We start from the raw sequence: 27,627 nt of genomic DNA, 5'->3' as shown, positions 1-27,627 counted from the left end.
GGGATTGTCGGTTTTTAAGGTTTCTATTTGGAAATAGGAGTATTTATGTAAACTCTCTATGTTTTAGTACTGTTACTCTATTCTCTAACTTTAAATTTATCCAAACTTTTATAAATCGATGGGTAAATATTTGAAAAATCTTTTAAAATAAAAATCAATAAGATAAATTCATGGTTAAAATCACATTTCAAATTAGATGACTTACATAACATCGTCCTTTTCAATTGTCATCCATTATGTTTTAGTTTATGTTTGATTCTTGAAAAATGTGAATAAAAATGTAAGGGAAAGAAAAAAAAAAAAGTAGAGGGGAAAGAAAAAGTATGGTTTTAAAAACTAGATAAGATCAACTTTCAACTGTTTGAACTGGCGGTCAGATCAGTGAACCGAACAGTTCAAAAACTAATTTTTTTCTTCATCAAAACGACATCGTTTTGATGCATTTGGCATTGAAACAACATTGTTTTGGTTCAGTATAAAACTCCTTATTCTCCTAGCAGCCTTAATCTCCTGCCTTGTGATTACTACCAAAAAGTGCTATTTTGTAGACCTAATTATAATGGTTTTAAGCACCTTTGAGTAGTAATCATATTCATTTAACCCAATTAATTCATTAAGGTCCTTAGTAATTGGTTTTAACCATTTTGTGGCAAGTTTACATGTTTATATCAGCTTATGAATCAATTCAAGCATGCCAAATGATGGAGGAGCTACTTGGACAAGTTAAAGCAAGCTTTTAGCTACACCAAAGCAAGCCAACAAAGGAGAAAAGCAAAGAAAAGCAAAGAGAAGCAAGGAGGAAAACAGAGGACAGCAGCTGCAGTCTTCTTTGGCACTTTTGGAGCACTTCCCGAAGTCCATTTGCTACATGCTATATACCATTTCAAAGCTCAGGAAGTCAAGAATCTAACGCTTCAAACCGTGTATGATTTGGATCTGAAACGAGGAAGATATGGCCTTCGGAAGACAACTGCTCCAGGTGTGCGAGAATTTCGCACACCCCCCTTTAGCTGTGCGAATGGTGTGCGAAGTTCGCACACCTTCTTCAGGTGTGCGAAAATTTCGCACACCCCTTGCGTGGTGCGAATTTTCCCCTGTTTCTGCCGACTCCACACGAGATCTTTTCTTTTGGATATTTTTGTATTAATTTCCATTCTTCTCCTTGTAATCCACCAATCATAAGATTTCTTAGCTAGGAAGGTTGGAAAAACTTCTCTATTTATATCCCCTTGCATCCGTTGTAACAAATATTGATATATTGACATATAGATATATAATACATATTACGTTTTACACTCTCTCGTTTTCTCTTTTCTCTTCACTATTTTATTTTCTTGGTAGCCAAACAGCCTCTAAGGGCTTTTCCTCAGAGGATGATTGGCTAAAACTTTTAGTTTCTCAAAGTATGGATGTTATGTGATGACTTGGATGCAATCCCATGGAAATTTCTCACACCCGGAAGGTAAGGTAGTCGTTTTTCATTAAAGGTTCATTAATGCAAAGTTTGGTTTTTATTTCCTTTGGACAACTTCCAACGGCCAATACTTGATAAGCTTTTGGATTTCTATCCATTAGTTATCTCCTACGAGCTATTGGAAGGTGAGGTTTTCAATTCCAAGTTTTGTATTAATCCGTTAGAACCAATTTCAATGGCCATTGAAAGGTGAGTTTATCACCTGGAATGACTTTGAGTTGCCAATATTTGGTAAGCTTTTGGCTTTAGACCATTAGTTATCTCTTACGAGCCATTCAAAGGAAGTCTAAGGTGAATAACCATTGATGAAATTCACTACCATCTGTTTTGCCATTTTAAAGGATTAAAACGTGATTTGCTAAATCCATACCGGTTCGGGAAGCAAGCATCACCATAGTTGCAACCCCAACGCGAGGAGCCTATCCTGAGATTTCCAATTTGCATAAGAGCCAGAGCATAGCTATCCTATCTTTGAGAAACTTGTTTTTACACCCTTTCATTTTAGTCTTTAATGTTAGCTTAGATTAGTTTAAATCTTTCTAAAACATTTACATCTTCTTTTAAAGCTAACATCCATAAGAAAATCACCTATTTTCCTAACTTGAATATCACTTGTGTTTGCGAAAACCCTTCCCAGTGAACGATCCTAGAACCACTATGCTATAGTAGCTTGGCTACTTTAGTAATAGTATTCAAGGTATAAATTTTGTTGATACGCCTTTAAAGCTAAGCTACCATGAGTCGCATCACCTTGCCATCGCTACCCCTTGCTGATGTTGCTCTCCATCCAGCTTCCATTCTCCAACCTCCAACTGTAGCATCGCTAGAGCTAACACCGGCGGTCGATGAGGACATTGACGCCATCGACAACTCTCCAGTCTCCCACAATGAGTTGCATTGTTGTAATTTGCAAAGTTCCAATTGAATATTAAAATTTTAATATTTAATATTAAATTTTTATTTTTAATATTTAATATTTTATTACACATTGAACAGGAATATTCATTATTCATTGAATCAATTGAATCATTTGGGTAGAATTTATTATTTTTATTTTTAAAATTTTAATTTTAATAATATATAAAATAAATATTTACAATGTCATAAGATTTTAACATGATTTGACGAAACATACCTACATTCATAGATGAGAGAAAATCATTCAACTCCTTATATCAGATACCTTTAACCATGAGTTCTTTCATTCCATTGTGTATCTCTCATTTTTCTTCATATCTCTATCCATTATATATATATATATATATTCTTTATAAGTCCATCTTTATTTCATAACTTTTTTCCCTTATAACCTAGAATATTTGTAAACTTAATACCTTTTCTTATTTTATAAGAAAATATAATATTACAATGACATATGAATATAAGAAATATTCTTATTCTTTATAACAAAGAATCTATATTAATTAGGAATTTGTGATGCTTCCCAATAAATATCATGTACTCATTGGTGGACAGATTGCCTGATCATTTATCCCATCAACACAAGAACAATGAAGCATCTTGCCTTTCCTATGTTTCAATTTTTCCTCATGTGAAACATTTTTTTTATTAAATAAATGGCTTGTAAAATATTAACTTGAAATATTTTTTAGAATAAAAAGTAATAAGATAAATTTATGGTTAAAATCATACTTCAAATTAGACGACTTATGAAAAACCTTATGTCTAGTAGGGTAACACCCACAAAGGGGCAATAGGGGAGGGCGGAATGAGTGATTTTTAAATATTACAATATAAGAGTTGTAAAACTTAACTCAAATTAAGATCTAAGAGATGAATTTAACCCATTTTAGATCAACTTAATCTTATGAAATAACATGAATATTCAACACAAACACAATCACATAAGATTTTTTTATGTGGAAAACCCTCACACTAATTGTGGAGATAAAAAACCATGGGATCTAAGACCTCAAATCTATTAATTCACTGTATGAGAATAAGATACATGGATTTATATGACAATTTTACCCTAAGGACTTACTCTCCAAAACCTATATCTTCTTTCCTTAGTGCTTTCCAAATATACTCACCTGAGCCTTCAAGCACCTCTTGAGGCTACAGGCTACATGTCAAGTCTCAATGGAAATTAAGCATATCCGGATTGATGATTTTTGAAATAAAATTATCAACCTAATTATTGCTCTAACAATCTACCAACCATTTTCCAACACAATATGGTGGGGATGTTTCTATGAAAATGGTGTAATAGATGTGGACCCGCATTTTTCACGTGCGTCCCCACTCGATCGGCGAGACTCGCTTTTTATTGTGAAAAATTAATTTTAAAAAAGTTGGAGTCGCCACTTATTTTATTTTTATTTTTGAAGGGAAAATAAAACAAGAAATAAAACCCTAAAAAAAATGACTCCATAATTTTTGGAAAAACGTGTCTTTGAAAACCCAAGTCTTGGTCCGGGGATCAGGTTACTTATTGGGAAGGTATCTCTAAGAGGTAGCACCCCTCTAAGCCCTAAAGAGGTCTCTACTGACTAAGTTAAGGGGAATATGACAATTAATCGGTTAATTATGGATACCTAAGTAGGCTAGGTGATTTCAAACAAAAATTTGCATGTTAAACAAGATCAAATCACAATAAAGGAGAGTTAGGGTGCGTACCTGGACTGCCTCTCAAGCGCTATCATAAAACATCAGAGTTAGTATAGAAGTATAACACACAACATGTATTTAATCATAGTGAATCAAGCATACATCTAAACACCTAAGGATTATCAAACATATACATACTTCACAGTGACATGATTATTTACAAAATTTAGAAAGTAGGTGATAGGGGGAGGCGTACCTGGATAGCATAGATAACTTACAATGCGCTTCCATAAGACATGAGGGATTAGATAATAATAAAATAAAGAAACCCTAGCATGCTTGTTATCTAATTAGCATAACAAAAATTATCAAAGTATATGAAAACATTAATTATCACACTCATCCTGTATACAATTCCTAAAAAAAGATAGACATAATTTCAACAAGTGACAAAAATGGCAACAAAAATAATTTTTGAAAAGATTTTCTTATGTAGGGGTTTCACCAATCCCCCAAATTAATATACACAAATTTAGCCCAGAATTGTCCCATTATTTGGGACCACAAGCTTTGATTCGTGTTTTTGTTCAAAACCAAAATTTTTGTTGAAAACCGAGAAGGACGCAAACCGAACAAGATATGGTTGCATATTATTTTTAAATAATAAAAAAAAAAAGAGATTTTGATCCTGAGGACTCTAAATGAGTTTTTGAAATAGATTTTTAAAATGATTTTTTTGAGAAAAGTATTTTATTTTAAAATAAAAGGAATTAATTTGGAAAAAATAAAATATAAGAAATAAAATACCCAACAAAACAAAAATGAAACCTCAAAGTAAAATTTTTTTTTAGTAATTAACAAAAATGATAATGGTGATGGTGGAGGCCAATCTTCATGATTTTCCAATGGCCTTTGAACAAAAAGGAAACTATCAAAGCAATAAATTATTAATATTTAGATCAAATAAGCTAATGAAATATCCATCAAGAATTAGCAACAAGGATTCAAGAAGAGCATAAATTGAGAATAACAATCCATAATTAACATAAGATTAACTAAACACATAAATGCCTCTAGACTAAAAAAATAAATTAAATCAAGATTAAACTTTATCTAACGGGATTAATTAAACTAATGTATTCAAATCACAAACACATACAAGTGAAGAACAAATTAAAACTAAATTAAATTGTAATTAAAAACATGAACTTTATTTAATAAGATTAATTAAACTACTAAATTACAATTACAAACACATCCAAATTAAAAATAAATAAAAGCTAAACTAAATCGGAATTTCAAATATGAACTTTATCTAACAAGATTATTTAAACTAATGAATTAAAATCACAAATATACTTAAACTAAAAGATAGGTTAAAACTGAACTAATTTAGAATTAAAAAAATATAAACTTTATCTAACATGATTATTTAAACTAATAAATTAAAAATAAACTATTTTGGGATTAAAAACATGAACTTTATCTAACATAATTATTTAAACTTAAGAATTAAGATCAACTAATGCATTTAAACTAAAAACGAATTGAAATCAAACTAATTGAGATTAAAAACACAAACTTTATTTAACGTGATTATTTAAAGTAAAGAATTAAAATCAACAAAATACATTTAAACTAAAAACAAATTAAAATCAAATTAATTGGGATTAAAAATACAAAATTTATTCGATATGATTATTTAAACTTAAGAATTAAGATCAACAAAATGTATTTAAACTAAAAACGAATTGAAATCAAACTAATTGAGATTAAAAACACAAACTTTATTTAACGTGATTATTAAAAGTCAAGAATTAAGATCAACAAAATATATTTAAACTAAAAAACGAATTGAAATCAAATTAATTGGGATTAAAAATACAAGCTTTATTTAACGTGATTATTTAAAACAAAGAATTAAGATCAACTAATGCATTTAAATTAAAAATGAATTGAAATCAAACTAATTGGGATTAAAAATACAAACTTTATTCAATACAATTATTTAAACTTAAGAATTAAAATCAACAAAATACATTTAAACTAAAAAACAAGTTAAAATCAAACTAATTGGGATTAAAAATACAAACTTTATTCGATATGATTATTTAAACTTAAGAATTAAGATCAATAAAATGTATTTAAACTAAAAACGAATTGGAATCAAACTAATTGAGATTAAAAACATAAACTTTATTTAACGTGATTATTTAAAGTCAAGAATTAAGATCAACAAAATACATTTAAACTAAAAAACAAATTAAAATCAAACTAATTGGGATTAAAAATACAAACTTTATTCGATATGATTATTTAAACTTAAGAATTAAGATCAATAAAATGTATTTAAACTAAAAACGAATTGGAATCAAACTAATTGAGATTAAAAACATAAACTTTATTCAATACAATTATTTAAACTTAAGAATTAAAATCAACAAAATACATTTAAACTAAAAAACAAGTTAAAATCAAACTAATTGGGATTAAAAATACAAACTTTATTCGATATGATTATTTAAACTTAAGAATTAAAATCATTAACAAACTTAAACTAAAAGATAGATTAGAATTAAACTAATTGGGGATTTAAAAAAATAATATAAACTTTAACACAAAGAATTAATCAAAAACTAAAATTTCCAAAAAAAATCTAGGCTAAATAAAAGTACTATATAGAAAACTAACCTTTGAAGTGAAAGAGAAAATCCTCTCTTGATGATTAAATGATAGCCCGATCTCCGTCCGAAGTCCCTTGCTTTTTTCCAAAATTCCGTGTGCTCTGCCCCCCAAGAAAAATCTCTCCATTCTTTTCCTTTTCTCACCTATATATATCACCCCTCAAGACCTAAATTTGTTTCCAAAAAGGAAAATTCTCCTCCTTCCTTTCTTCTTCTCTTCTGTTTTTTAAATCCTCCAATCAAAAGCAATCTTCCCAATTTCAAATTCCCCTCCAAAACCTTCCAAGGAGAGTCCCATCTTCCTTAAACTCCAATGGTAAGTTTCCTTGCAAAAACATGAAATTTTTGAAGTTAAATAATTGCATGTATAGATAAATAAGTAAATAAATTAAAAAATGGTAAAAATAATAAATAAATAAATAAGTTAAGGAAAATAATATAAAGAGGAAGATAACCAATAAAAAGTGAATGATAATCATAAAATTAAAATTAAAAACAAAATAAATAAATAAATAAAATAAAATAAAATAAAATAAAAGTCTTCGTAGGCCTAGTGTGCCTAAATGGGCCTAAGGTGAGACTAAGTGAGCCTAGGGTAGTGCCTAATGGGCCAAGTGTATCTAAAAGCTATCCTAAAAAAACAAGAAAAGCCTAAGTCTAAGTTAGGGCTGCCAAGGGTCACAATAAGGGATCAAATAATCCCTCAACCAAAATCTCCGAGGTGACTCAGAAAAAGGTAAGTGGTATGAGTAGCCATGGGCCACCAAGGAACTATTGTGGAGCATTGAAAACGAATTTTAAAGACATGTGCTAAAGGGACAAAATTGAGGGTCTACAATAGACCCTCATCACTTCTCCTCAAAACTCACCGCCCGCACTTACATTGTTATTGAGTTAGGTTAGATGGAAAGTCGAAACTTATGTGATCCCATTGGAAAAACATAACAAAAAAGACATGCAAACTAGGTAATCTAAATTGGGGTTTTTGAGAATTAGGGCACCATTTATTGGTCAATTTGTTGGACGACTTTGCAACTACTTGTCACCACTTCACCATTATTTATAATATGCCCACTCGACCTTATATTGGAAGAGTGGACATGAATCTTAGTAGTTAGCAATTGAAATTCACCTTCTAGATAAGCAAGCTCCAATTTTTCTACTCATGTCTACTGTTTTTGGTAAAGACTCCACTAAGGAAATACAACAAAGTGCATGTTAAATTACTAACTTAAAAATTCAAGGTATTTTAATATGTTAATTGAAATTCATCTCTTTTGTTGTTTTGTTTTAGTTTTATTTTTGCACCTTTTTAGCAAAATTAAGTACAAAAATTAATAAATCTATACTATTAAAAAACAAAGAATATGTTCGTCCAAAAAATGTAAACTATTGATAAAATGTCAGAAGTTTGTGACTTATAGATAACTCAATGGTTTAGCTTAAGATAATTGAAAGGAAAAAGTGTGCTTTTATGCACACATCTAAAAATAATCATAAAATTAATATCATTTAGTCAATTACCATTCTTACATTCATATTCATGGATGAAAGATAATAATTGCATTATACCATATTGAATATTTTAGGGAAAAAAAAGAGAAAAAAATAGATACTATTGAACTTTGAAATATCTCCTATTTTCCTATTTTTTGTATCTATATCTTGAACTTCGAGCCGAGGCATCAAATATCTTCAATTCTTTCTCACATCTCTACTTACCATGTATGGTTATTACAAATTCAGATCTCCATCTTATAACCCTCTTTCCTCATAACCTAAAATATTTAAAGAGATATTTGTAGTGATTTTCCTTCCTCTACAGAGAATCCTATTATTACAATGATTCAATATAACAAATATTTTATATATAAAATGGTCTTTATAAAATGGAATATATACCAATAAGGAATTTGTCACTTCACTAAGGAGTTCCTTTGGATAAATAATTGTTAGAGATAGTAATTAGACAATTTAATTTACCCATGGACAATAGTGTCATTTCCAGAGTTTTATAAGAGAGATCTAAGTCTTCTAGGATGAGCATTCACTACAAGGAAAAAGATATATGGTGACATTTATAATAAGTCACTATAAACATAGGGTGTCACTACAACATAGCGTCACCTTATCCACTGACACCATAGAGGGTATCAATTGGTGACGTATTTGGAAGCGACACCAAAGCAGATAAATGGTGACACATTCAGAAGAGACACCATATATTTTTAGTAATGCTTAATTTGATATAGAGTTGTATGAGATATATAAGGTGTCATATTAAATGCATCATCTTTGAGTTATGATGTCACGTTAAATGTATCACCTTTAATTTATGGTGTCACATCATTGTAAATGATTATGGAAGATATGGTTGTTTTTTGTTGATTAGTTTGTAGATTTTTGTAATGCTTATTAATAAATAAGACTAACCTGTGTAAATTGTCCATAAATATAATAATCATATTACATTTAACTTATATTTTCATAATGCTTATGAATTAATTTGTAACATATTACATCATCCAATAATATTTGTATATCAAATGTTCACAAAATGATAGTACATCAAACACATCAAACCCACCAAAACTAAAAAAGAAAAGTGAATACACATTAAAACATGATTTAGAAATATTAAGCTTCCCAACATTCATGTATACTTGCATTTCATATGCATAAAACCGGCTAACCATAAAATGACACAAGAGTTGCATCCAAAAACCCAAAATTCTCAATTCCAAATAAAGTAACATTTATGTCCTATAATGTATGACATAAGAGTCATATCTAAAAACCTAAATCTTGTTGCCTCTTTCTCCTTTCTTTTTATTCTTCATATTGTCCTCCCAAGAGTGTATACCTGCATTTCATAGTTTAATTAGTTTTAGAGTTCTTATTGAAAATAAAAATGTGATGCTATAAACAATAAACAAATCTAAGTATTCTTTTTCTTTTTCCTTTTTCTCATTTTGGTATAAAAATAGTTCGTAAAGAATAAGTAATGTTATACAATATCAATGGAAAATTCAATCATATAACAACTAAGGGATTTACCATGAATGATCACAATACATCAATATGATTCATGATTAGTTATAACACAAAAGTAATCTATTTTTCTCTAATTTCATCAAATTCTACTTGAGAATATGTTTTATTTGTCATCAAACTGAAATCAAATGAGAATAACATTAATATCACAATAATTGAAAGTATGAAATTATGTACAATTCATTAAATGAGTAAAACCTTTGATGCAATAACTGTAAAATCAACAATTATTTCTTTAATGAATCTCATAACAAAGTAGTCATATTTGAACTCAGTATTATTTTTTGACTATTAAATTATTTTTAAACAAAATAACAATTATTAATATATTGGTTCATTTTTAAATACTTTCATAAGAATATATTTTAACTGCAAGTTATTTTAATTTATCAAAAGATTTTTAGGAAATGAGCTATTATCCATTTATTATTTTCTTATTTTTCAAAAAATATTTTCAGTCATTTCATACACGTTTTCAACTACTAAAATTATTGTTTTTATAGAATAAACAAAGAAGCATACACTTCTCCTCCACTCACTAAGTCAACTATTACAATCACCATAATATTTTATTCACCTACCAATATCTCATTCCATTTAGATAACTCTCTCAACAAAATCATTTCTACAATACTTTTTACTCTCCTATGATATTGAATATTTTATTCCATTTAGGTGACTCTCAACGCAAAGAAAAGTAGGAATGTCTTCTTAGGTTAACTAAACAAAGACTTTTTTTTACTTTACAATATGTATAAAAAAAATAATTATTTATTACAAGGAATGTGGTAGAAAGGTCATTTCATTTTTAAAGAATTTTTTAGAATTTCTTAAACATTTACAAAAAATAGAATCTAACAATTTTATTTCTAAAAAAATTGATCAATTCAAAAAAGAAAGAAGAATGTTATTTTTTAAGAAAAGTTAATAAACCACTTTATTCTTGAATTATCTAAACAAAACTTACTAAAAAATATTTTATCCCAAATTTATTTTCAAAACTTTCTTATTGAAAACTATCTCATATATAAATTATTTTATTATCTAGAGAAATTCTTATTTTATTCTTTTTTTAGAGAAAAATTCACTTGTTTATTAAATATCAAAGAAGTCTATTTTTATGTCTATTATATATATATATATATATATATATATATATATATATATATATATATATATATATAAATTCTCTTATTTTCATACAAGAAATTTCCATTTATGCCTAAAATACTTTTAGAAAAATCATTACCAACAAAATTTTATTTTTAAAATTATTTTCAACATTCTTATTTAAAAAAATTATCATTGGATTATTTTCAAAAAGGACAGTCCTAAAAAAATTAACCATTTATAACCCAATTTAAACTCAAAAATTATCCCCAATATTATTTTATATTCCTAAATTATTTTCAAACAAAATAACAATTATTAATATTTTGATTCATTTTTAAATACTTTAACAAAAATATATTTTAACCACATATTATTTTAATTTATCAAAATATTTTTAGGAAATGAGTTATTTTCCATTTATTACTATCCTATTTTTCAAAACATATTTTCAGGCATTTCATTCACATTTTAAAATTTCAAATACTAAAATTATTGTTTTTATAAAACAACAAAGCATGTAAATTTCAACTACTAAAATTATTGTTTTTATAGAATAAACAAAGCAACATACACTTATCTTCCATTTACTAATTCAACTATTACAATCACCTCAATATTTTGTTCACCTACCAATAATTCATTCCATGTAGGTGACTCTAAAAAAAAAAGTCATATTTATAATACCCTTTACGACTCTGATACCCAATATCCTATTCTATTTAGGTGACTCAATACAAAGAAAGTGGGAATGTTTTCTTAGGTTAATCGAAGAAAACCCTAAATAACTTAAGTGCTTTTGGATTAATTGAGTATCATCTTGTAGTAGATGTCAATCTCTATTGTTAGACTTCACCAAAAAGCTCCTAGCACGGTGGAAAAAAGTATCAAATATAGTCAAGTCTTCAATAAAATACTATTTCATGCGAAAAATTACTACAAACTAGTGTATCTCTCATTCTCAATTAGACAAAATTTTTAAAAATAATTCATTTTTCTTGTTTTCATTTGTTTTGGGGCTTATTAGCAATGAAACAAAAAATATGTTAGAATGTTAAACCTAGTTTTTACTTCCCTGGAACTCAATAAAAAACACCATTTACAAAACCCACATCATAGATATACTAAATCAAGAGATATAAAACAATTATACTAACAAAGTTTTTTGCATTAATAAAAAAAATGAAGATGGTAGATAAGAGATTTTGACTTACCGGAGATTTTACGAAGCAAAGAATATCAATTATGGGTTTGCCGACCATGGGTGTGAGAAGAAGGAGAAGAAAACGATGGTTAGGGTTAAGCAATAAGATCTTTTATATTAGTTAATGTATATATGGAAACAATGGACTTTTCATAAATTGTTCCTACTCACTATTTTTAAAAAGGGCCCATTAAGTTATAAAATTTAAAACTTTTTATTTCATATGGTGTCACTTCCAAAAAATGACACCGTAAATATGAAATTAGCATCATCTAACTATCCTAATTGAAGATTTTTTATATGATGTGTCACCTTTATAAATTTTAAGTTCAATGGTGTCATTATTTTAAATGCGACACCATAAATAGTGACATCATATATTATTTTTGTAGTAGTGATTCTTTCCCTCCGATCATGTCCTGAGGAATTGTTATAAAAAGCTAATTATTAGTCAAATATAGGGCACTCACATTAGATGGGAAAATCTGAAGAATACCCTTAAAATGGGTTCATTTTGGATAATCAGTGGACGAGTTATGGAAACAAAGAGAAAAGCATCAAAATTTTACAAGCACATCCATAACAATATCATCAAAGTGCTTATTGTAATGGAAGCCAATAGGACCTACTTTTTAAGCCTTTAAAGTCAAAGACGTAAATTGCAGCAAGACCTAGTTTTTTCCATATCCTATAATTTAGTCCATAAGGGTACTCATAATCTAGACAGGAAATGGAATGTCATTGCAAATTATTAGACTTCATTTCTCCTCGTACAATGAAAAGAAACCTTAGTGGTACCTTCCTTAATTCATTTTGGAATTTTAGGCCCTAAAACAGTAGATAAGTTATGTAAAAGTTGACCATAAGTTTGAATAATTAATATTTAAAAGAGAAGTTATCTTATGGCTGTGGCCCTTAGCATTGACCCCAAGTCAGTAGTGGACAGTGTCCCTCTTGCACTCAACTATCTTAGTGATAGAGGAGAAGAGTGTGGGGTAAAAAAAAATGGTAGAAGACCAGATTGAGTTCATTTGGATGTGATTTTAATCAAAAGAAATTGAGTTCAGTATTTTGCATACTACTTTGTGCTTCGTAATCTTGTGGATTTCTATTTATCGTTATCAAAAAAAGCTACCACTCATTCAGTGTTGGAAGCAATGATGAGTTTTGATTGGCCTGAACAAATTGTTTGAAAAATTGAGGACGTAGACTGGAGGAGGACGATGATTCAGCCACAAAAAAAAGTCTAAATCATGGCTCAGGATTCTGGGTGATCAGCTTGAACAATTGTGCCCATCTATACTTGCACCTTCTTTCTTTCTTGTAAATTTTCCATCATATCTTGTTGCCTCAGAGTTGTGTTGAAAAGATGATATATAGGACACACAAAACAATGCCGAAAATTGGACATTATCAATTCATTTATTTATTTTTGGCGAGTCTTTGAGATGTGAGTAAATATATATAGGTGTTTGTGTGAATTTGTAACAAAAAAGATGGAAAAATATGAAGAAGAATATAAAAGACAGAAGCTGATTAGATAAACTTGGAATCAGAACTTTATATTTCAGAAGGTTGTAAACTACATAGGAGCATTCATTTATTTAAGGAACTTGTAAAAAGCTTGTTCAAGTACGATGCTGGCTTCTTCCCAAATTCAGTTTCCTTTGGAGACGGGCTACATTCAGTTGGAAAACCAGAAGCAGCCACTCTTTGATGTCATAGACAAGCTTAAAATAGGCATGTCTCCATGACTCCTTTACTACTAAGGTGCCACAAACTCCCCAAAACCCCACCACAAATCCTGTTCCCATGTTCATGTAGAACCACTTCTTTTCAACCTCAGCTCCATCTTCATCGTCATCATCACCTTCTCCACTGGGAGGGTTAGGGGTTCCATCATCACCAGGGCACTTAGCTGTTATTAGATGCCCACATAGTGCAGGGTTGTCCCTGTATATTGATGGGTCATCCAGGGTTTGCAGCTGGTTGCCTGTTGGAATTCTACCTGACAGGTTGTTATAGGACAGGTTCAAGTGATTCAAGAGAGTCAAAGAAGCTATACCTGCTGGAATTGGACCAGAAAGCTGGTTTCTTGAGAGGTCCAGAGTTTCCAAGCGTTGTAAGCTCCCAATGTTGTCTGGTATTTTTCCTGTCAAATGGTTCATAGACAAGTTCAAAGTGCCCAACCTTGAAAGATTTGTTAGCCCTCCAGGCACATCTCCAGATAGGCTATTGTTCGACAGGTCTATGCTATTCACAAGATAGAGGATACTTTTATATCGATCTTCCCTTCCTTTCGTCAACACCATCAATTGTCCCTCATATCTCTCAGAGTCAATTTCAGATGCCATAGCACTCAAATTCCCCACACAAAAGGGAATATATCCTGACAGATTATTTTGTGCAAGATCCAATATATGAAGAGAAGAAAGAGTGCACAATTGCAACGGAATGCTTCCATTAAACAAATTTGAACGCAGACGTAGAATCAATAGCCTTGGCATTGTTTGTCCAATCCATTCTGGAATATTTCCTGAAAATCTGTTGCCTCCTAGATCAAGAGTATTGATGTTTGTGCAATTCCGCAAGGCAGAAGGAAGTTCCCCGGAAAGACGATTGTTGCTCAGCATTAAAATATAAGAAACGTTAGAGAACCCAGAGAACTTGGCAGCTTACCAGATAAGTTGTTGTTTGACAAGTCTACTTAATACACTAGATTAGGAAATGCGGGAATTTCTCCACACAAACGATTGTTTGAGATGTCCAGAGTCATTAAACCATTCAGTTTACCCATGGACGAGGGAATGGTGCCATTTAGAGAGTTATGAGAGAGATCTAACTCCGTCAGCATGGGCATTCTTTCCCCAATATCCCGAGGAATCGGTCCAGAAAATGAATTATTACTCAAAAATAGGGAACTCACGTTATATGACCAAAGTGGCAGAGAACCATTAAAATGGTTCCAGTTCAAATAAACGGTGGATTGGGGAGCAAACTTTAATGAGTTTGGAATTCTGCCACTTAATTTATTATAGCCCAAGTCCAGTTCAACCAACTGCAAGTCTAACTTCCAAAACCACTCTGGTATGGTGTCTGAAATTCGAGCATTCCTGAGTATTAGAGTGTTAAGCTCATTTTGATTTCTAAGCCAAACTGGAAACTTAGGACCCACTTGGCATGATCTCAACTTGATGTATTGGAGCTTAAAAGGAGGACTCCAGTCAGAACTGAAATTGATAACCAATTTTAGGTCTGGAGACAATGAATATTTAGTGATGGACAAGTCCTTTAAGTTTGTGAGATTTGACAAATGGGCTTCTGTAAGGACACCTTCCCATGAATTCTCAGAGACATCTATGGCAACCAACTCTGTTAGTTGCCCAAGAGTTTCTGGAATGGTCCCATTCATTTGATTATTGGAGAGGTACAGCTCTTTCAAATTAGACAAATTTCCTATTGAATCCGGAATTGAGCCTAGAAATAAATTCTCCCGGAGCAGAAGAGACAGCAAGTTGTACATGTTTCCTAGTGAATTAGGAAGAAAACCACCCAGATCATTGAATCCCAGATCCAGCTTCTCTAAGCTACTGTTGTTGCACCCAGAAAAAACGTCACTCAGTTCAGTTATTTCCCCATTGAAATTGTTCTCAGAAAGGATCAGTGTTTTCAAGTTGCAGAGACTACCCATCAGTCTTGTTCTTTCAAGAGAAGTCCTGTTTGCAAATGCTTCTAAAATTGACCCTTGAAGATTGTTGGAGCTGAGATCAAGATACACAAGATTTCTCATCCGGAATAACCAGTGGTGTAACGCCCAAGTTTTTTTTAAAGGGTAATTTAGGAAATTCATAATAGTGACATTAAATTAATTAATTAATTAATTTAATAAAATGGAAGAGGGTGAAAAGGTAATTTTACAAATAATACCCTAGGTATAAATAGAAAATTCTCTTTGTTCTTTTTTGAATCGCGTTCCTATTCGCAGAGAGTTTCCAGAGAACGTGAAGTTGAGGTAAAATTTCAAGGTTTGAAGAACAAACCTCTATAGGTAAAATTATAACCCCTAAATTATTATTTTAGATTCATTAGTTAATTTCAAGCACATTAGATATTTTTTGAATTTTTTTTATTCGTTTTAATATCAAATAGTGAAAATTTAAGATTTTGATTTATTTTTGGAATTTGGGAGATCTTAAGTTTTAAAAAAAAAAACGCGTGTGCATTGGTTGCATGCGTGTGGGAACTATGCATCCACTTTTTTTTTTATAAGGATTTCATGGTTGAAATCTAGTTGGTGGATTTTCACATACTCTATTATTAGACTTTGATGGATACTTGGGTATGTAATATTTAATAGAAGCAGGACTCCGTATTGTTAGACTTTGATGGGTACTTGACTATTGAGTACTGTATTATTTAATAATGACAGGGCTTTGTGTTATTAGAAACAAATTGGGAATTTATTAATTTATTTAAATAAAGAATATATTAGTTAAATTATAGATAAATAGTAATAGTTATTCCTCTTATATTTTGTTAGGTGAAGAGTAGATATTCAGGATTATTTTCTCTCTAAAGTTTTTAAGGACTTCTTTTGAGGTAAGGGAAATTAATGCAGTTGTTAAATTTTTTTGAAACTATTTTTTTATATAGATATATACATTATTTGAAAACATTTGAGTTATTTTCTATTTTATGCATAAATCAAACATGTTTTGCATGAAAATTATATTAGAATTTTATATTTTGTTTTTGACAAAGAAATGTGGAGATATTATATGTTGTAAATTTGAACAAATGAAATAAATATTTGACTCTGGTTTGTTTGGCCCTTGTCAACGGGATATAATAGTTGACTTTTGGCCTTTATCAATGAGATATAATAGTTGACCTTTACATTCCTTGGTGGGGAATGTAATTGATTTGAACCCCAACTTCTAGGGGTTTTGGTTAGAGGTTACTAGTACTAGTAGTGTTTGGTTCCGTCCACCTTAAAGGAACAATTTGAGGCTAGCCACCCATTTGAAAAGTCCCACGTAACTGGGCACTCTTTGATGTTTGATGACCAAAGTAAATAAATTATTGGAATGTTTTGATTGAATTTGATATGAAAATGTTTGAATCAGAAATAAATGCATACAGTTAGAAATTTTAAATGTATTGGCAAAAAAAAAAAAAAAAATGAACTCACAGGTTTATGAAAATGATTGATTACAATGTCTCCTATTTTGCAAGTGAATTTGAAATATTTGATCTATGGACTACATTAATGTTCCTTATTGGGCTGTGAGCTCATTCCTATTTGTTGACTACTTTTCAGGTACCTGATTCGTCCCTAGCAGCGGTAGTGGCAATGGCACCATCTGATTCGGGGTTCGATCCCCGGCAACGGCGCCATTTGATTCGTGCCCAATTGGTGTCTCAGCTGATTCATGTCCAACTGGTGCTCCTTGATTGAGGGAGTAATCAACAAAATTTATAACCTATTACACCATATACTAGGATAGCAAAGACAAAGCTACTATAGTATAGTGGCTCTAGGATCGTCCATTGGGATGGGTTTTCACTTCACAAATGATATCAATTCAAAGCTGAATTGGTGCCTTTTCATTTCAAGGTTAGCTTTAAAAGAAAACATAAAGATGTTTGAATGAAAAAGGTTGGTTTTAAGCTAACCAAAAATAGTAACTGATTTTAACTACAAAGAAAAATGTTTCTTGGAGTTCAGATCACTAGGCTCAGGTTCCTCATACAAAAAGGAGAGTTCCGGTCACTTGTTTCTTTTCCTCGCATTAGAGAATTAACATATAGTTCCTTCTCCAACCGGTGTTGTACAGATGCTTCCCATTAATGGGTTCAAACACTAAATCCCTCTCACTGATGCAACTTGCAATGGTTCATGCCTCTCACCTAGCACTTGCCATTCAAGGTGATCTTTAACCTTGGATTTCCCTTCTCAAGCTCGCAAAAGATAACTAATGGATGTCTCCTTAGAGTCCAAAAGCTTACCAAGTGTTGGCAATTCTAGAAAATCCTACCTTCAAGTCACCTTCCAGAGGCTCGCAAGGGGTAAACTAGTGCATTTCCATGGTTGGAAATCACTTGCCTTACCAAGTGTTGACCCAGGTGACTCTAAGGTGTTTTAAGTTAACTAAAAAGATAAAAACCATTAACGGGTCACACTTTCTCTTCATTAAAAACTAAAACAACAAAACTTCCAATTTATGCATTTGGAAACTTACCCGACTTTCCTCACTCCAAGAGACAAAAAGCTTAGCCTCTCATCCTCTGTGGAAAAATCCTCAGAGTTTGGTTGGCTAGAAAATGAAAATGAAAGAGAAAACAAGCATATATGAAAAACAGAGCAAGTGCTCTGTTCTCTGATTCTATATATGATATATCTATATTACATACTTCTCCCAGCGTCCTCTGAGAGTGTTTATAAGAGAGTTTATATAGGAAGGTAATTTACCCTTCCTTGGATACTTCCTAGCTAAGGAATTACATGAGTGGTTGAATACAAGGAGAAAATGGAAATTTAGACACAAAAATCTGAAGAAAAATATCTAAAAGAGTCGGTGCAAAAATATCGGGAAGCTCCATGAACATTTCGCAGGTGAAAAATGGTGTCTGCGAGATTTCGCAGACACTCAAGAGGTCTGCGAAATATTTTCGCATCAACAAGTTAAACTCGCAGGACTGCTAAGTTGGCTTCCACCTTGAGGTGTTTGGCTTCCATCGCGGCGTGAAACTTCAGGAGGAAATCCACAACACTGTACAAAAAGGCTGCGAAATTCTCGCAACAAAAGGTTGATTTCGCAATACTTTAGAGTGATTGACTTGCAGTGGCTATAACTTCTTCGTTTCAACTCCGAATCACTCACCGTTTGAAGAATTGGATTCTTGACTTCCTGAGATTTGAAATGGTATATAGAATGTAGAAAATGGACTTCGGGAAGTGCTCCAAAAGTGCAAAAGAAGACTGCAGCTAGCTTTCCTCTGTTTTCTTCACTCTGTTTTTCCTCTCTCCTTGCTTCTCTCCTTGCATACTTTGAACGACTTTGGCAAAGGGATATGGAGCTCCAAAGCTTGGTTCTTCATGAATTTGAGCTCTTCATTGCTTTTCCATGGATTCCAAATAACTCTCCTCAATCTTGGATTGTTTTGGTGATCAAATTACTAACAAAAACACCAAAACTTACACAATTTGATTAGAAATGATTGCAAGGGTCCTTAACATGTTAATTGAGTTAAAAGGCAATAACTAATACTCAAAAGTGTTTAAAAGGATTAATTACAAGCTACAAAATAGCACTTTTTGAGTAGTAATCACTCCCCCCAACCGACATATTGCTAGTCCCTTAGCAATAGAGGAGAGAAAAATAAAAGTAAACAATACTATAATTTACAACATCATGCTGATAAAAAAAAAAAAACAATTCTCAAGTGGCATGATGATCTAACTTTCACATGGAACATTAAAGAAATAAAACTCAAACTTCAACAAGAGTTATCAAATAACTTGTCTAATCACAATTCTTAAAGAGAAGGCATTATGCAAATTTAAGCTTTAAAATCATTTCCACTTCCAAAGGATCAAACCTTACTCTTCCACAAAAATCTAAGTGTTATTTATTAGCTTCCGAATATAGTATGTTAAACTAATCTCTCCCCCCAACCTAGTTCTTTTTCAAAGCTTAGCAAACTAATCAACCTCCAATAGGCTAAGAACGCACCTCTTTTTTCACAATTTTTTTCATTGTAGGAGTACAAGGCTTAAAGGTATTCTTTTCTAAATTGTCCATGTAATGGGGGTCCATCGATGACTCCCAACCAATTAAGGTTTAGGGCATCAAGTTTTAAGGATCTTTCAACCACTAACTCCTCGGATTTTACCCCGGACTTTTGAGAATGAATTTTAATACCCAAGCACCTACAGTATGTTAAACTCCACCTATCCACCCTTGTAACGAGCATTGAGGTCGGTGACTCCCAACCAATGAAGGCTTAGGGCACCAGGTTTTAAAGATTTTCACCATATACCCCTCAGACCTTGCTCGGGTTTCAAGGCAAGCAAACATTTTTCTTTCTTTCTTTTTTCTCTTCAAAGACTCATTGGCCTTTTATAAGGTGTCCCAACACTATTAAATGAGGTCAAAGGTACCAAGTCTAAAATTTTCCTAAGTCAAGAGGGAAATAGTTTTTCATCTTATACTCGGAACCTATTGTGCACAGTGTGTGGATAGCTTAAAGTGGAAGAACTAAGGTTGACTTCAATAGAAGTTTCAACAATTCATCAACTTTAATAAGCATAATACAAAATCTAAGTCAAGTAAAAAGACAAAAATTCAATTTCTCCAATTTTAGTTTGAAAATTTTTCCTTAATAATCATGGAGAGTAGAATAAAAGCTTTTAAAAATTTTAAAAATTAAGCAAAAAACAACTAAATTACCAAAATAACTTAGCATTATTAACAATACTTACTTCCTCAACTCTCCCCCCAACCGAGCTAAACATTGTCCTCAATGTGACAAAAGCGATTGAAAAATAGGGAGGAAGTGGTACCTCTTGAGTAACATGGAGTATGAGTCATATAAGAGAAACCACATGTTTCAAAAAAAACATAAGAGTTAGTGAGTAGAGGAAATAGAAAAATGACAAGTTTAAACAAAAATGATATCTATGTATGATGCATCATCAGTAATACATCCAATCCTAGAATATAAGACATTAAAACATGGAGCTATGTATACTAATATAATATGTAAAGACCAAAAAATAAAGAGATGATCAAGTAATGGTAAGGTCTTGTGGAACTGATGTGTCTGTGGTGGCCTCTTGAGTGGGTTGGATCAGGACTTTGGCCTCTATTCTGGTAGTCTCCTTAGGTGGCATAGTCTTCTCAGCTGGAGCTCTCAGCGGGAGCTATGGGCTCTGATGGTTTTAGGAGGTCAGAAATGGAATGAGAGGCTTAGTGTGTGTGATCCCAGGGTGCGCAGGGCTCTCCTCTTCATATGCATGGTTATAGGGCTCTATTGGCATTTTAGCAACTTCTCTTGGCTTTGCAAAGTGTTTTTGCAAATCACCCTCCACTTCACAAGTCAATTTCGCAATTTGCAGGCCATTTCTAAGCTTGGAGGTGATTTCGCAACCATTTCGAAGTTTGGAGATCATTTCGCAGCCATTTCAAAGCTCAAAAGTGATTTTGCAGCCCAAAGGTGATTTCGCAGCCGTATCGTAGCTTCAAAATGAGGAGAACTGTGCTGCAAAATGGCACTCGTGTGCCAAAAGTGGTTTCGCAGCTGCGAAATACCCTTCCAAATGGTGTCTCGGTTGCGAAATTCTCGCTCAACTTTGCGCGCTTGTCTTCAAACGACCATAACTTCTTCATTTCACCTCCAAATCGCATACCGTTTGAAGCGCTGGACTCCTGACTTCCCAAGCTTTGAAACGAGATATCGTATGCATAATTTGAGCTCCAGGAAGTGCTTCAAAAATGTGTCCAATAGTAGCAAAATGGAGTTGCGACATTTCCGCTCATGGTTTGCACAGTCATCTTCAAACGGCCATAACTTTTCCGTTTCAAATCCAAATCGAGCACCGTTTGAAGCTATGGACTCGTGACTTCCCAAGATTTCAAATGAAATATTGTATGCATAATTTTAACTTCGGGAAGTGATCGAGATGTGTCCAACAATTGCCGAAATGGGGGTGCGATTGTGAAATTGGGATTTTTCACTTTTTGGGACTTCGCAGCCATTTCGCAGCTGCGAAATGAGGGTCACTGTGCTGCAAAATGGCACTCGTGTGCCAAAAGTGCTTTCGCAGCCACGAAATCCTCTGCGGAATGGGACTTTTGTTGCCAAAAAAAATGAATTTTTTTTTTTTTTTTTGGGTTTCGCAGCCATTTTCGCAGCTGCGAAATGAGGGTACTGTGCTGCGAAATGGCACTCGTGTGCCAAAAGTTGGCTTCGCAGCTGCGAAACACCCTTCCAAATGGAGCTTTCCCTGCAAAATGGAGGATTTCATGCTTTGGTGGTTCGCAGCCGCTTTCGCAGCTGCGAAATGGGGGCTCCTGTGCTGCGAAGTGGCACTCGTGTGCCAAAATTTGCTTCGCAGCTGCGAAAATTTTCACAAAGAGGGCAATTGGGCTGCAAACTGGTTTCGCAGCAAAGTGCCGATTTCGTAGAGGCTGCGAAATTTCGCAGACCCCTGTTTTTCCCCTATTTTCACTCCGTTTGACTCCGATTTTGTTCCGAAAGACTTCCTTCAATTTCTTTACAATTCCTCTTGATTTTGATCATCCAAAAGCCTATATTACATCAAAACAAACTAGAATTAAAGCATTGAAATCAAAATTAAAGCATTGAAATCCAAATTAAAACATTGAAATCAAAATTAAAACAACTAAAAAGTAAAATAAAAAGATATGGACTAGCTAGTCTTTAGAAAGACTAAGTCCATCAAAAAATTTGATCCTTATTTAGCTTGCCCGGATCCCATATGAAGTTTGCATCCTTCAATTGAGACTTGGTTTGTATGATTTTCCCATACAAAGCTTGGAGAAAAGGCGGAGGCATGTGTTTCATCCTTTCTTCCTTGATGACTATCCTCTGTGGTTCTCTATGTACATTAACATCATAGCCATCGTTCTCTATGTTTTTCCCCTTTTTCTTTCCTTTGATTTCCTCCCTCTTTTCTTTCTCTGTTTCACTCTTTACCTTATGCTCTAACTTGCATGTGGGCAGATCAACCTCTTTACCACTCCTCAGAGTGATAACCGTTTTAACTTCCTTCACCATTGAAGATTCTTCCTCTTGAGCCTCCGGACTACATGGATGCCCTTGGAATTTTGATAAGGTTAAGAAGGAGAGTTTTCTTTCTCTTGTACTGTGTTGAGGTTGGCAAGCCTTGAGATTGAATCTTAGAGAATATCTAACTTCTGAGATAGATCATTTTGCATTTCATCCATCCTTTTATTCAAAGTACTCTCCACTCTGTCAATTCTTTGATTGATTTGAGCATTAATGGCTTCTTGCTTTCTAACAAAATCTCCCACGAACTTGCTAAGATTCACCATAGCTTGTTCAAGGCTTGAGGCTTGCTGTGGTGCTTGAGCAGGTTGCTGATACTGATGTGGCTGTGGTTTCCAAGAGAAATTTGGATGGTCCCTCCAATTGGAATTGTAGGTGTTGCAATCACCAAACATTTCCCTCTCGGCTGGAATGGTAGGGCACTCTTCTCCCAAGTGCTCATATGATCGACAAATGGCACAAGGCATAGGTAGCAATGGTGTTTGAGAGATGGCTTGCACTTCTTGCATCTGGTTCATTTCTAGCTCATCCAATCTCCTTTCCATAGCTGCAATCTCTGCCTTCATGTCCATGCCGTCATTCAAAATATACATCTCACCCTTAGCTTTAGGTTGAGACGTCATTCTTCCCATATCTCTAGCATTTGGTTCACCCCATTCTCTTGAAAATTCAGCCACATAACTCAAGAAGTTCATGGCTTCCTCTGCTATGGTATTCAATATGGCATGCACAACTAGCAATTTGTGAATTAAAAACAGAGAACACAAAAGAAAACAAAAGAATAACAATTCAAAGAAAGAAAATTAAGGTAAACTAAAAACTAAATAAAAGGTATACTAAAATATGAACAATAAAGAAATAAAAAGAGTTAGTTAAAGGAAAAGAAAAGTCACCAAACTTGTGATGAAGATCACAAGTACTCTAGAAAGGTGATATCATTGTAAAGTGGCACCATCCCCGGCAACGGCGCCATTTGATTCGTCCCTAGCAGCGGCAGTGGCAATGGCACCATCTGATTCGGGGTTCGATCCCCGGCAACATCGCCATTTGATTCGTGCCCAATTGGTGTCTCAGCTGATTCATGTCCAGCTGGTGCTCCTTGATTGAGGGAGTAATCAACAAAATTTATAACCTATTACACCATATACTAGGGTAGCAAAGACAAAGCTACTATAGCATAGTGGCTCTAGGATCGTCCACTGGGATGGGTTTTCACTTCACAAATGATATCAATTCAAAGCTGAATTGGTGCCTTTTCATTTCAAGGTTAGCTTTAAAAGAAAACATAAAGATGTTTGAATGAAAAAGGTTGGTTTTAAGCTAACCAAAAATAGTAACTGATTTTAACTACAAAGAAAAATGTTTCTTAGAGTTCAGATCACTAGGCTCAGGTTCCTCATACAAAAAGGAGAGTTCCGGTCACTTGTTTCTTTTCCTCGCATTAGAGAATTAACATATAGTTCCTTCTCCAACCGGTGTTGTACAGATGCTTCCCATTAATGGGTTCAAACACTAAATCCCTCTCACTGATGCAACTTGCAATGGTTCATGCCTCTCACCTAGCACTTGCCATTCAAGGTGATCTTTAACCTTGGATTTCCCTTCTCAAGCTCGCAAGAGATAACTAATGGATGTCTCCTTAGAGTCCAAAAGCTTACCAAGTGTTGGCAATTCTAGAAAATCCTACCTTCAAGTCACCTCCCAGAGGCTCGCAAGGGGTAAACTAGTGCATTTCCATGGTTGGAAATCACTTGCCTTACCAAGTGTTGACCCAGGTGACTCTAAGGTGTTTTAAGTTAACTAAAAAGATAAAAACCATTAACAGGTCACACTTTCTCTTCATTAAAAACTAAAACAACAAAACTTCCAATTTATGCATTTGGAAACTTACCCGGCTTTCCTCACTCCAAGAGACAAAAAGCTTAGCCTCTCATCCTCTGTGGAAAAATCCTCAGAGTTTGGTTGGCTAGAAAATGAAAATGAAAGAGAAAACAAGCATATATGAAAAACAGAGCAAGTGCTCTGTTCTCTGATTCTATATATGATATATCTATATTACATACTTCTCCCAGTGTCCTCTGAGAGTGTTTACAAGAGAGTTTATATAGGAAGGTAATTTACCCTTCCTTGGATACTTCCTAGCTAAGGAATTACATGAGTGGTTGAATACAAGGAGAAAATGGAAATTTAGACACAAAAATCTGAAGAAAAATATCTAAAAGAGTCGGTGCAAAAATATCGGGAAGCTCCAGGAACATTTCGCAGGTGAAAAATGATGTCTGCGAGATTTCGCAGACACTCAAGAGGTCTGCGAAATATTTTTGCATCAACAAGTTAAACTCGCAGGGCTGCTAAGTTGGCTTCCACCTTGTGGTGTTTGGCTTCCATCGCGGCATGAAACTTCAGGAGGAAATCCACAACACTGTACAAAAAGGCTGCGAAATTCTCGCAACAAAAGGTTGATTTCGCAATACTTTAGAGTGATTGACTTGCAGTGGCTGTAACTTCTTCGTTTCAACTCTGAATCATGCACCGTTTGAAGCATTGGATTCTTGACTTCCTGAGCTTTGAAATGGTATATATAATGTAGAAAATGGACTTCGGGAAGTGCTCCAAAAGTGCAAAATAATACTGTAGCTAGCTTTCCTCTGTTTTCTTCACTCTGTTTTTCCTCTCTCCTTGCTTCTCTCCTTGCATACTTTGAACGACTTTGGCAAAGGGATATGGAGCTCCAAAGCTTGGTTCTTCATGAATTTGAGCTCTTCATTGCTTTGCCATGGATTCTAAATAACTCTCCTCAATCTTGGATTGTTTTGGTGATCAAATTACTAACAAAAACACCAAAACTTACACAATTTGATTAGAAATGATTGCAAGGGTCCTTAACATGTTAATTGAGTTAAAAGGCAATAACTAATACTCAAAAGTGTTTAAAAGGATTAATTACAAGCTACAAAATAGCACTTTTTGAGTAGTAATCAGTACCCTTAGTTCGGGTGAGGAGTGATGGATAGGCTGAGGAATGATCATCATTAGGATTTGACTTAGGATTTTATGTTGGATTTTGTTTAACTTTTAGTTATGTTCATTTGGATCTTTTGGTATTTGGAAGTTATTTGGATATTGATCCTTCAAATTTTATGTTAGATCAAAGTTGAGTTTTGGAGATTTTGAAATTTGTTATAGTACTTGAATTGTTTAAGTTTGCAAATATTTGGATAATGGATTTTGGATAGTGGATGTTTTAGTATTGAAATTGAATTTTAAGGATTTAAGATTTTGTTCCGCTACTCTGAACAGGTATTTGGTAATTGGTAACTTCCGATTACAAGATAATTGTTTGGGTCAGGTTACACTGTAAGCCTTCGGGTTTGAAGTGTGAAATGACCGTCACGCCTTTGGAGTGGGTCTTGGGGCGTGACAAATGGGGTATTGTGGAGTTGAATCCATTGTTGGAGAGAACAAGTATTGAAAGGGATGAAAGATTGGAAGATGGGAGAGAACGAGGGAGGACGGAAAGTCCACAACTAGATAAATGCAACTCCGAAAGAGAAGGAAGCTTGCTAACAGCTTGAAGCCAATAAGCAGAAGCTCTACTTAGATTGATTCCTTCTAAATAAGGTGTCTTAAAGAAGAAAGACCCGATATCCATTGAAGATCATTCTGGCTTGACTCATCAGGGTATGTGTTGAAATCAAAGTATTCCCTGAGGTCAAGGTAGATTAACCTGGAAAGATTTCCAAGTTGTGGAGGAATTGGTCCACTAAAGGAGGCACCAGAGAGATTGAGATATCTCAGCCTTTCCAATGAACCAATGAACTTTGGGATTCGAGTCCCTTCAAAATTATTCATGCTGAGGTCTAAGTGATTCAAATATTTCAAATCAAGCAAAGAAAGACTGATCTCACCGCCCAACTTGCCAGATGTTCCATCATCATCAAGACTACACAGATTGAGTTTGATGACATGTCCACTCTTGTTGTTGCAGACGACGCCTCTCCATTTGCAGCAGTCTTCCCCTACCCAAGATGAGAGCCGATGAGAAGGATCTGTAAGGCCTTGTTTGAACTTGAGAAGAGCTACCTTCTCAGTTTCAATGCAGCCTCCATGGTGATCACCCTGGCAGGAGCCTGGTTGAAGAGTTACATGGAAAACAAAACCCGAGGACATAATGACAAGAAAAAGAAGTTGAACAGAGGCACTGGTATTAGCCATGTTTGTCTGCGAATTGCTTAGTGTTTCCCTTCAACGATGAAATGATATACCATGAAGCTCTGTATAAAATACAAAGTAAGAAAAAGAAGAATTGTCTCATTGTATTCAGAGTACATCGGTGTGGGTATTTATAAGCTAGGTGAGGTGGTTGGGTGAGTTGGTTTGAGAGTTGTTACATGGTTGTTCAGTTACAACTGTGGGAGAGGAGGTTAGGTTAGAATCTGTTTGGTTATCATCCCCCCTCAAGCTCATAGGCGGGGAGGTGACTGTGAGCTTGCTTCGTAAGCTACAAAATTGGGAAATAGACAAATGTTTGGTTAGAATATCAGCAAGTTGATCAGTGGACGACACATAGCAGATTTGAAGCTCTTGTCGCAACACCTTTTCCCTGATAAAGTGCAAGTCTAATTCGATATGTTTGGAACGAGAATGAAAGACCGGATTGGCAGCAAGATGAGCTGCGCTTTGATTATCACACCATAAGACTGGTGGAGAAGTGG

At 33.5% G+C, this 27,627-nt stretch overlaps 1 pseudogene; it reads right to left on the bottom strand.

The window, feature by feature from the left end:
* Positions 1-13,604: 13,604 nt before the first annotated feature.
* Positions 13,605-27,187, bottom strand: LOC104878325 (receptor-like protein EIX1; annotated as a pseudogene).
* Positions 27,188-27,627: the final 440 nt, after the last annotated feature.

The sequence above is a fragment of the Vitis vinifera genome, chromosome 14 (genome assembly GCF_030704535.1).
Source record: "Vitis vinifera cultivar Pinot Noir 40024 chromosome 14, ASM3070453v1".
Lineage (NCBI taxonomy): Eukaryota > Viridiplantae > Streptophyta > Magnoliopsida > Vitales > Vitaceae > Vitis > Vitis vinifera.
This window is presented reverse-complemented; position numbering and strand designations above follow the sequence as displayed.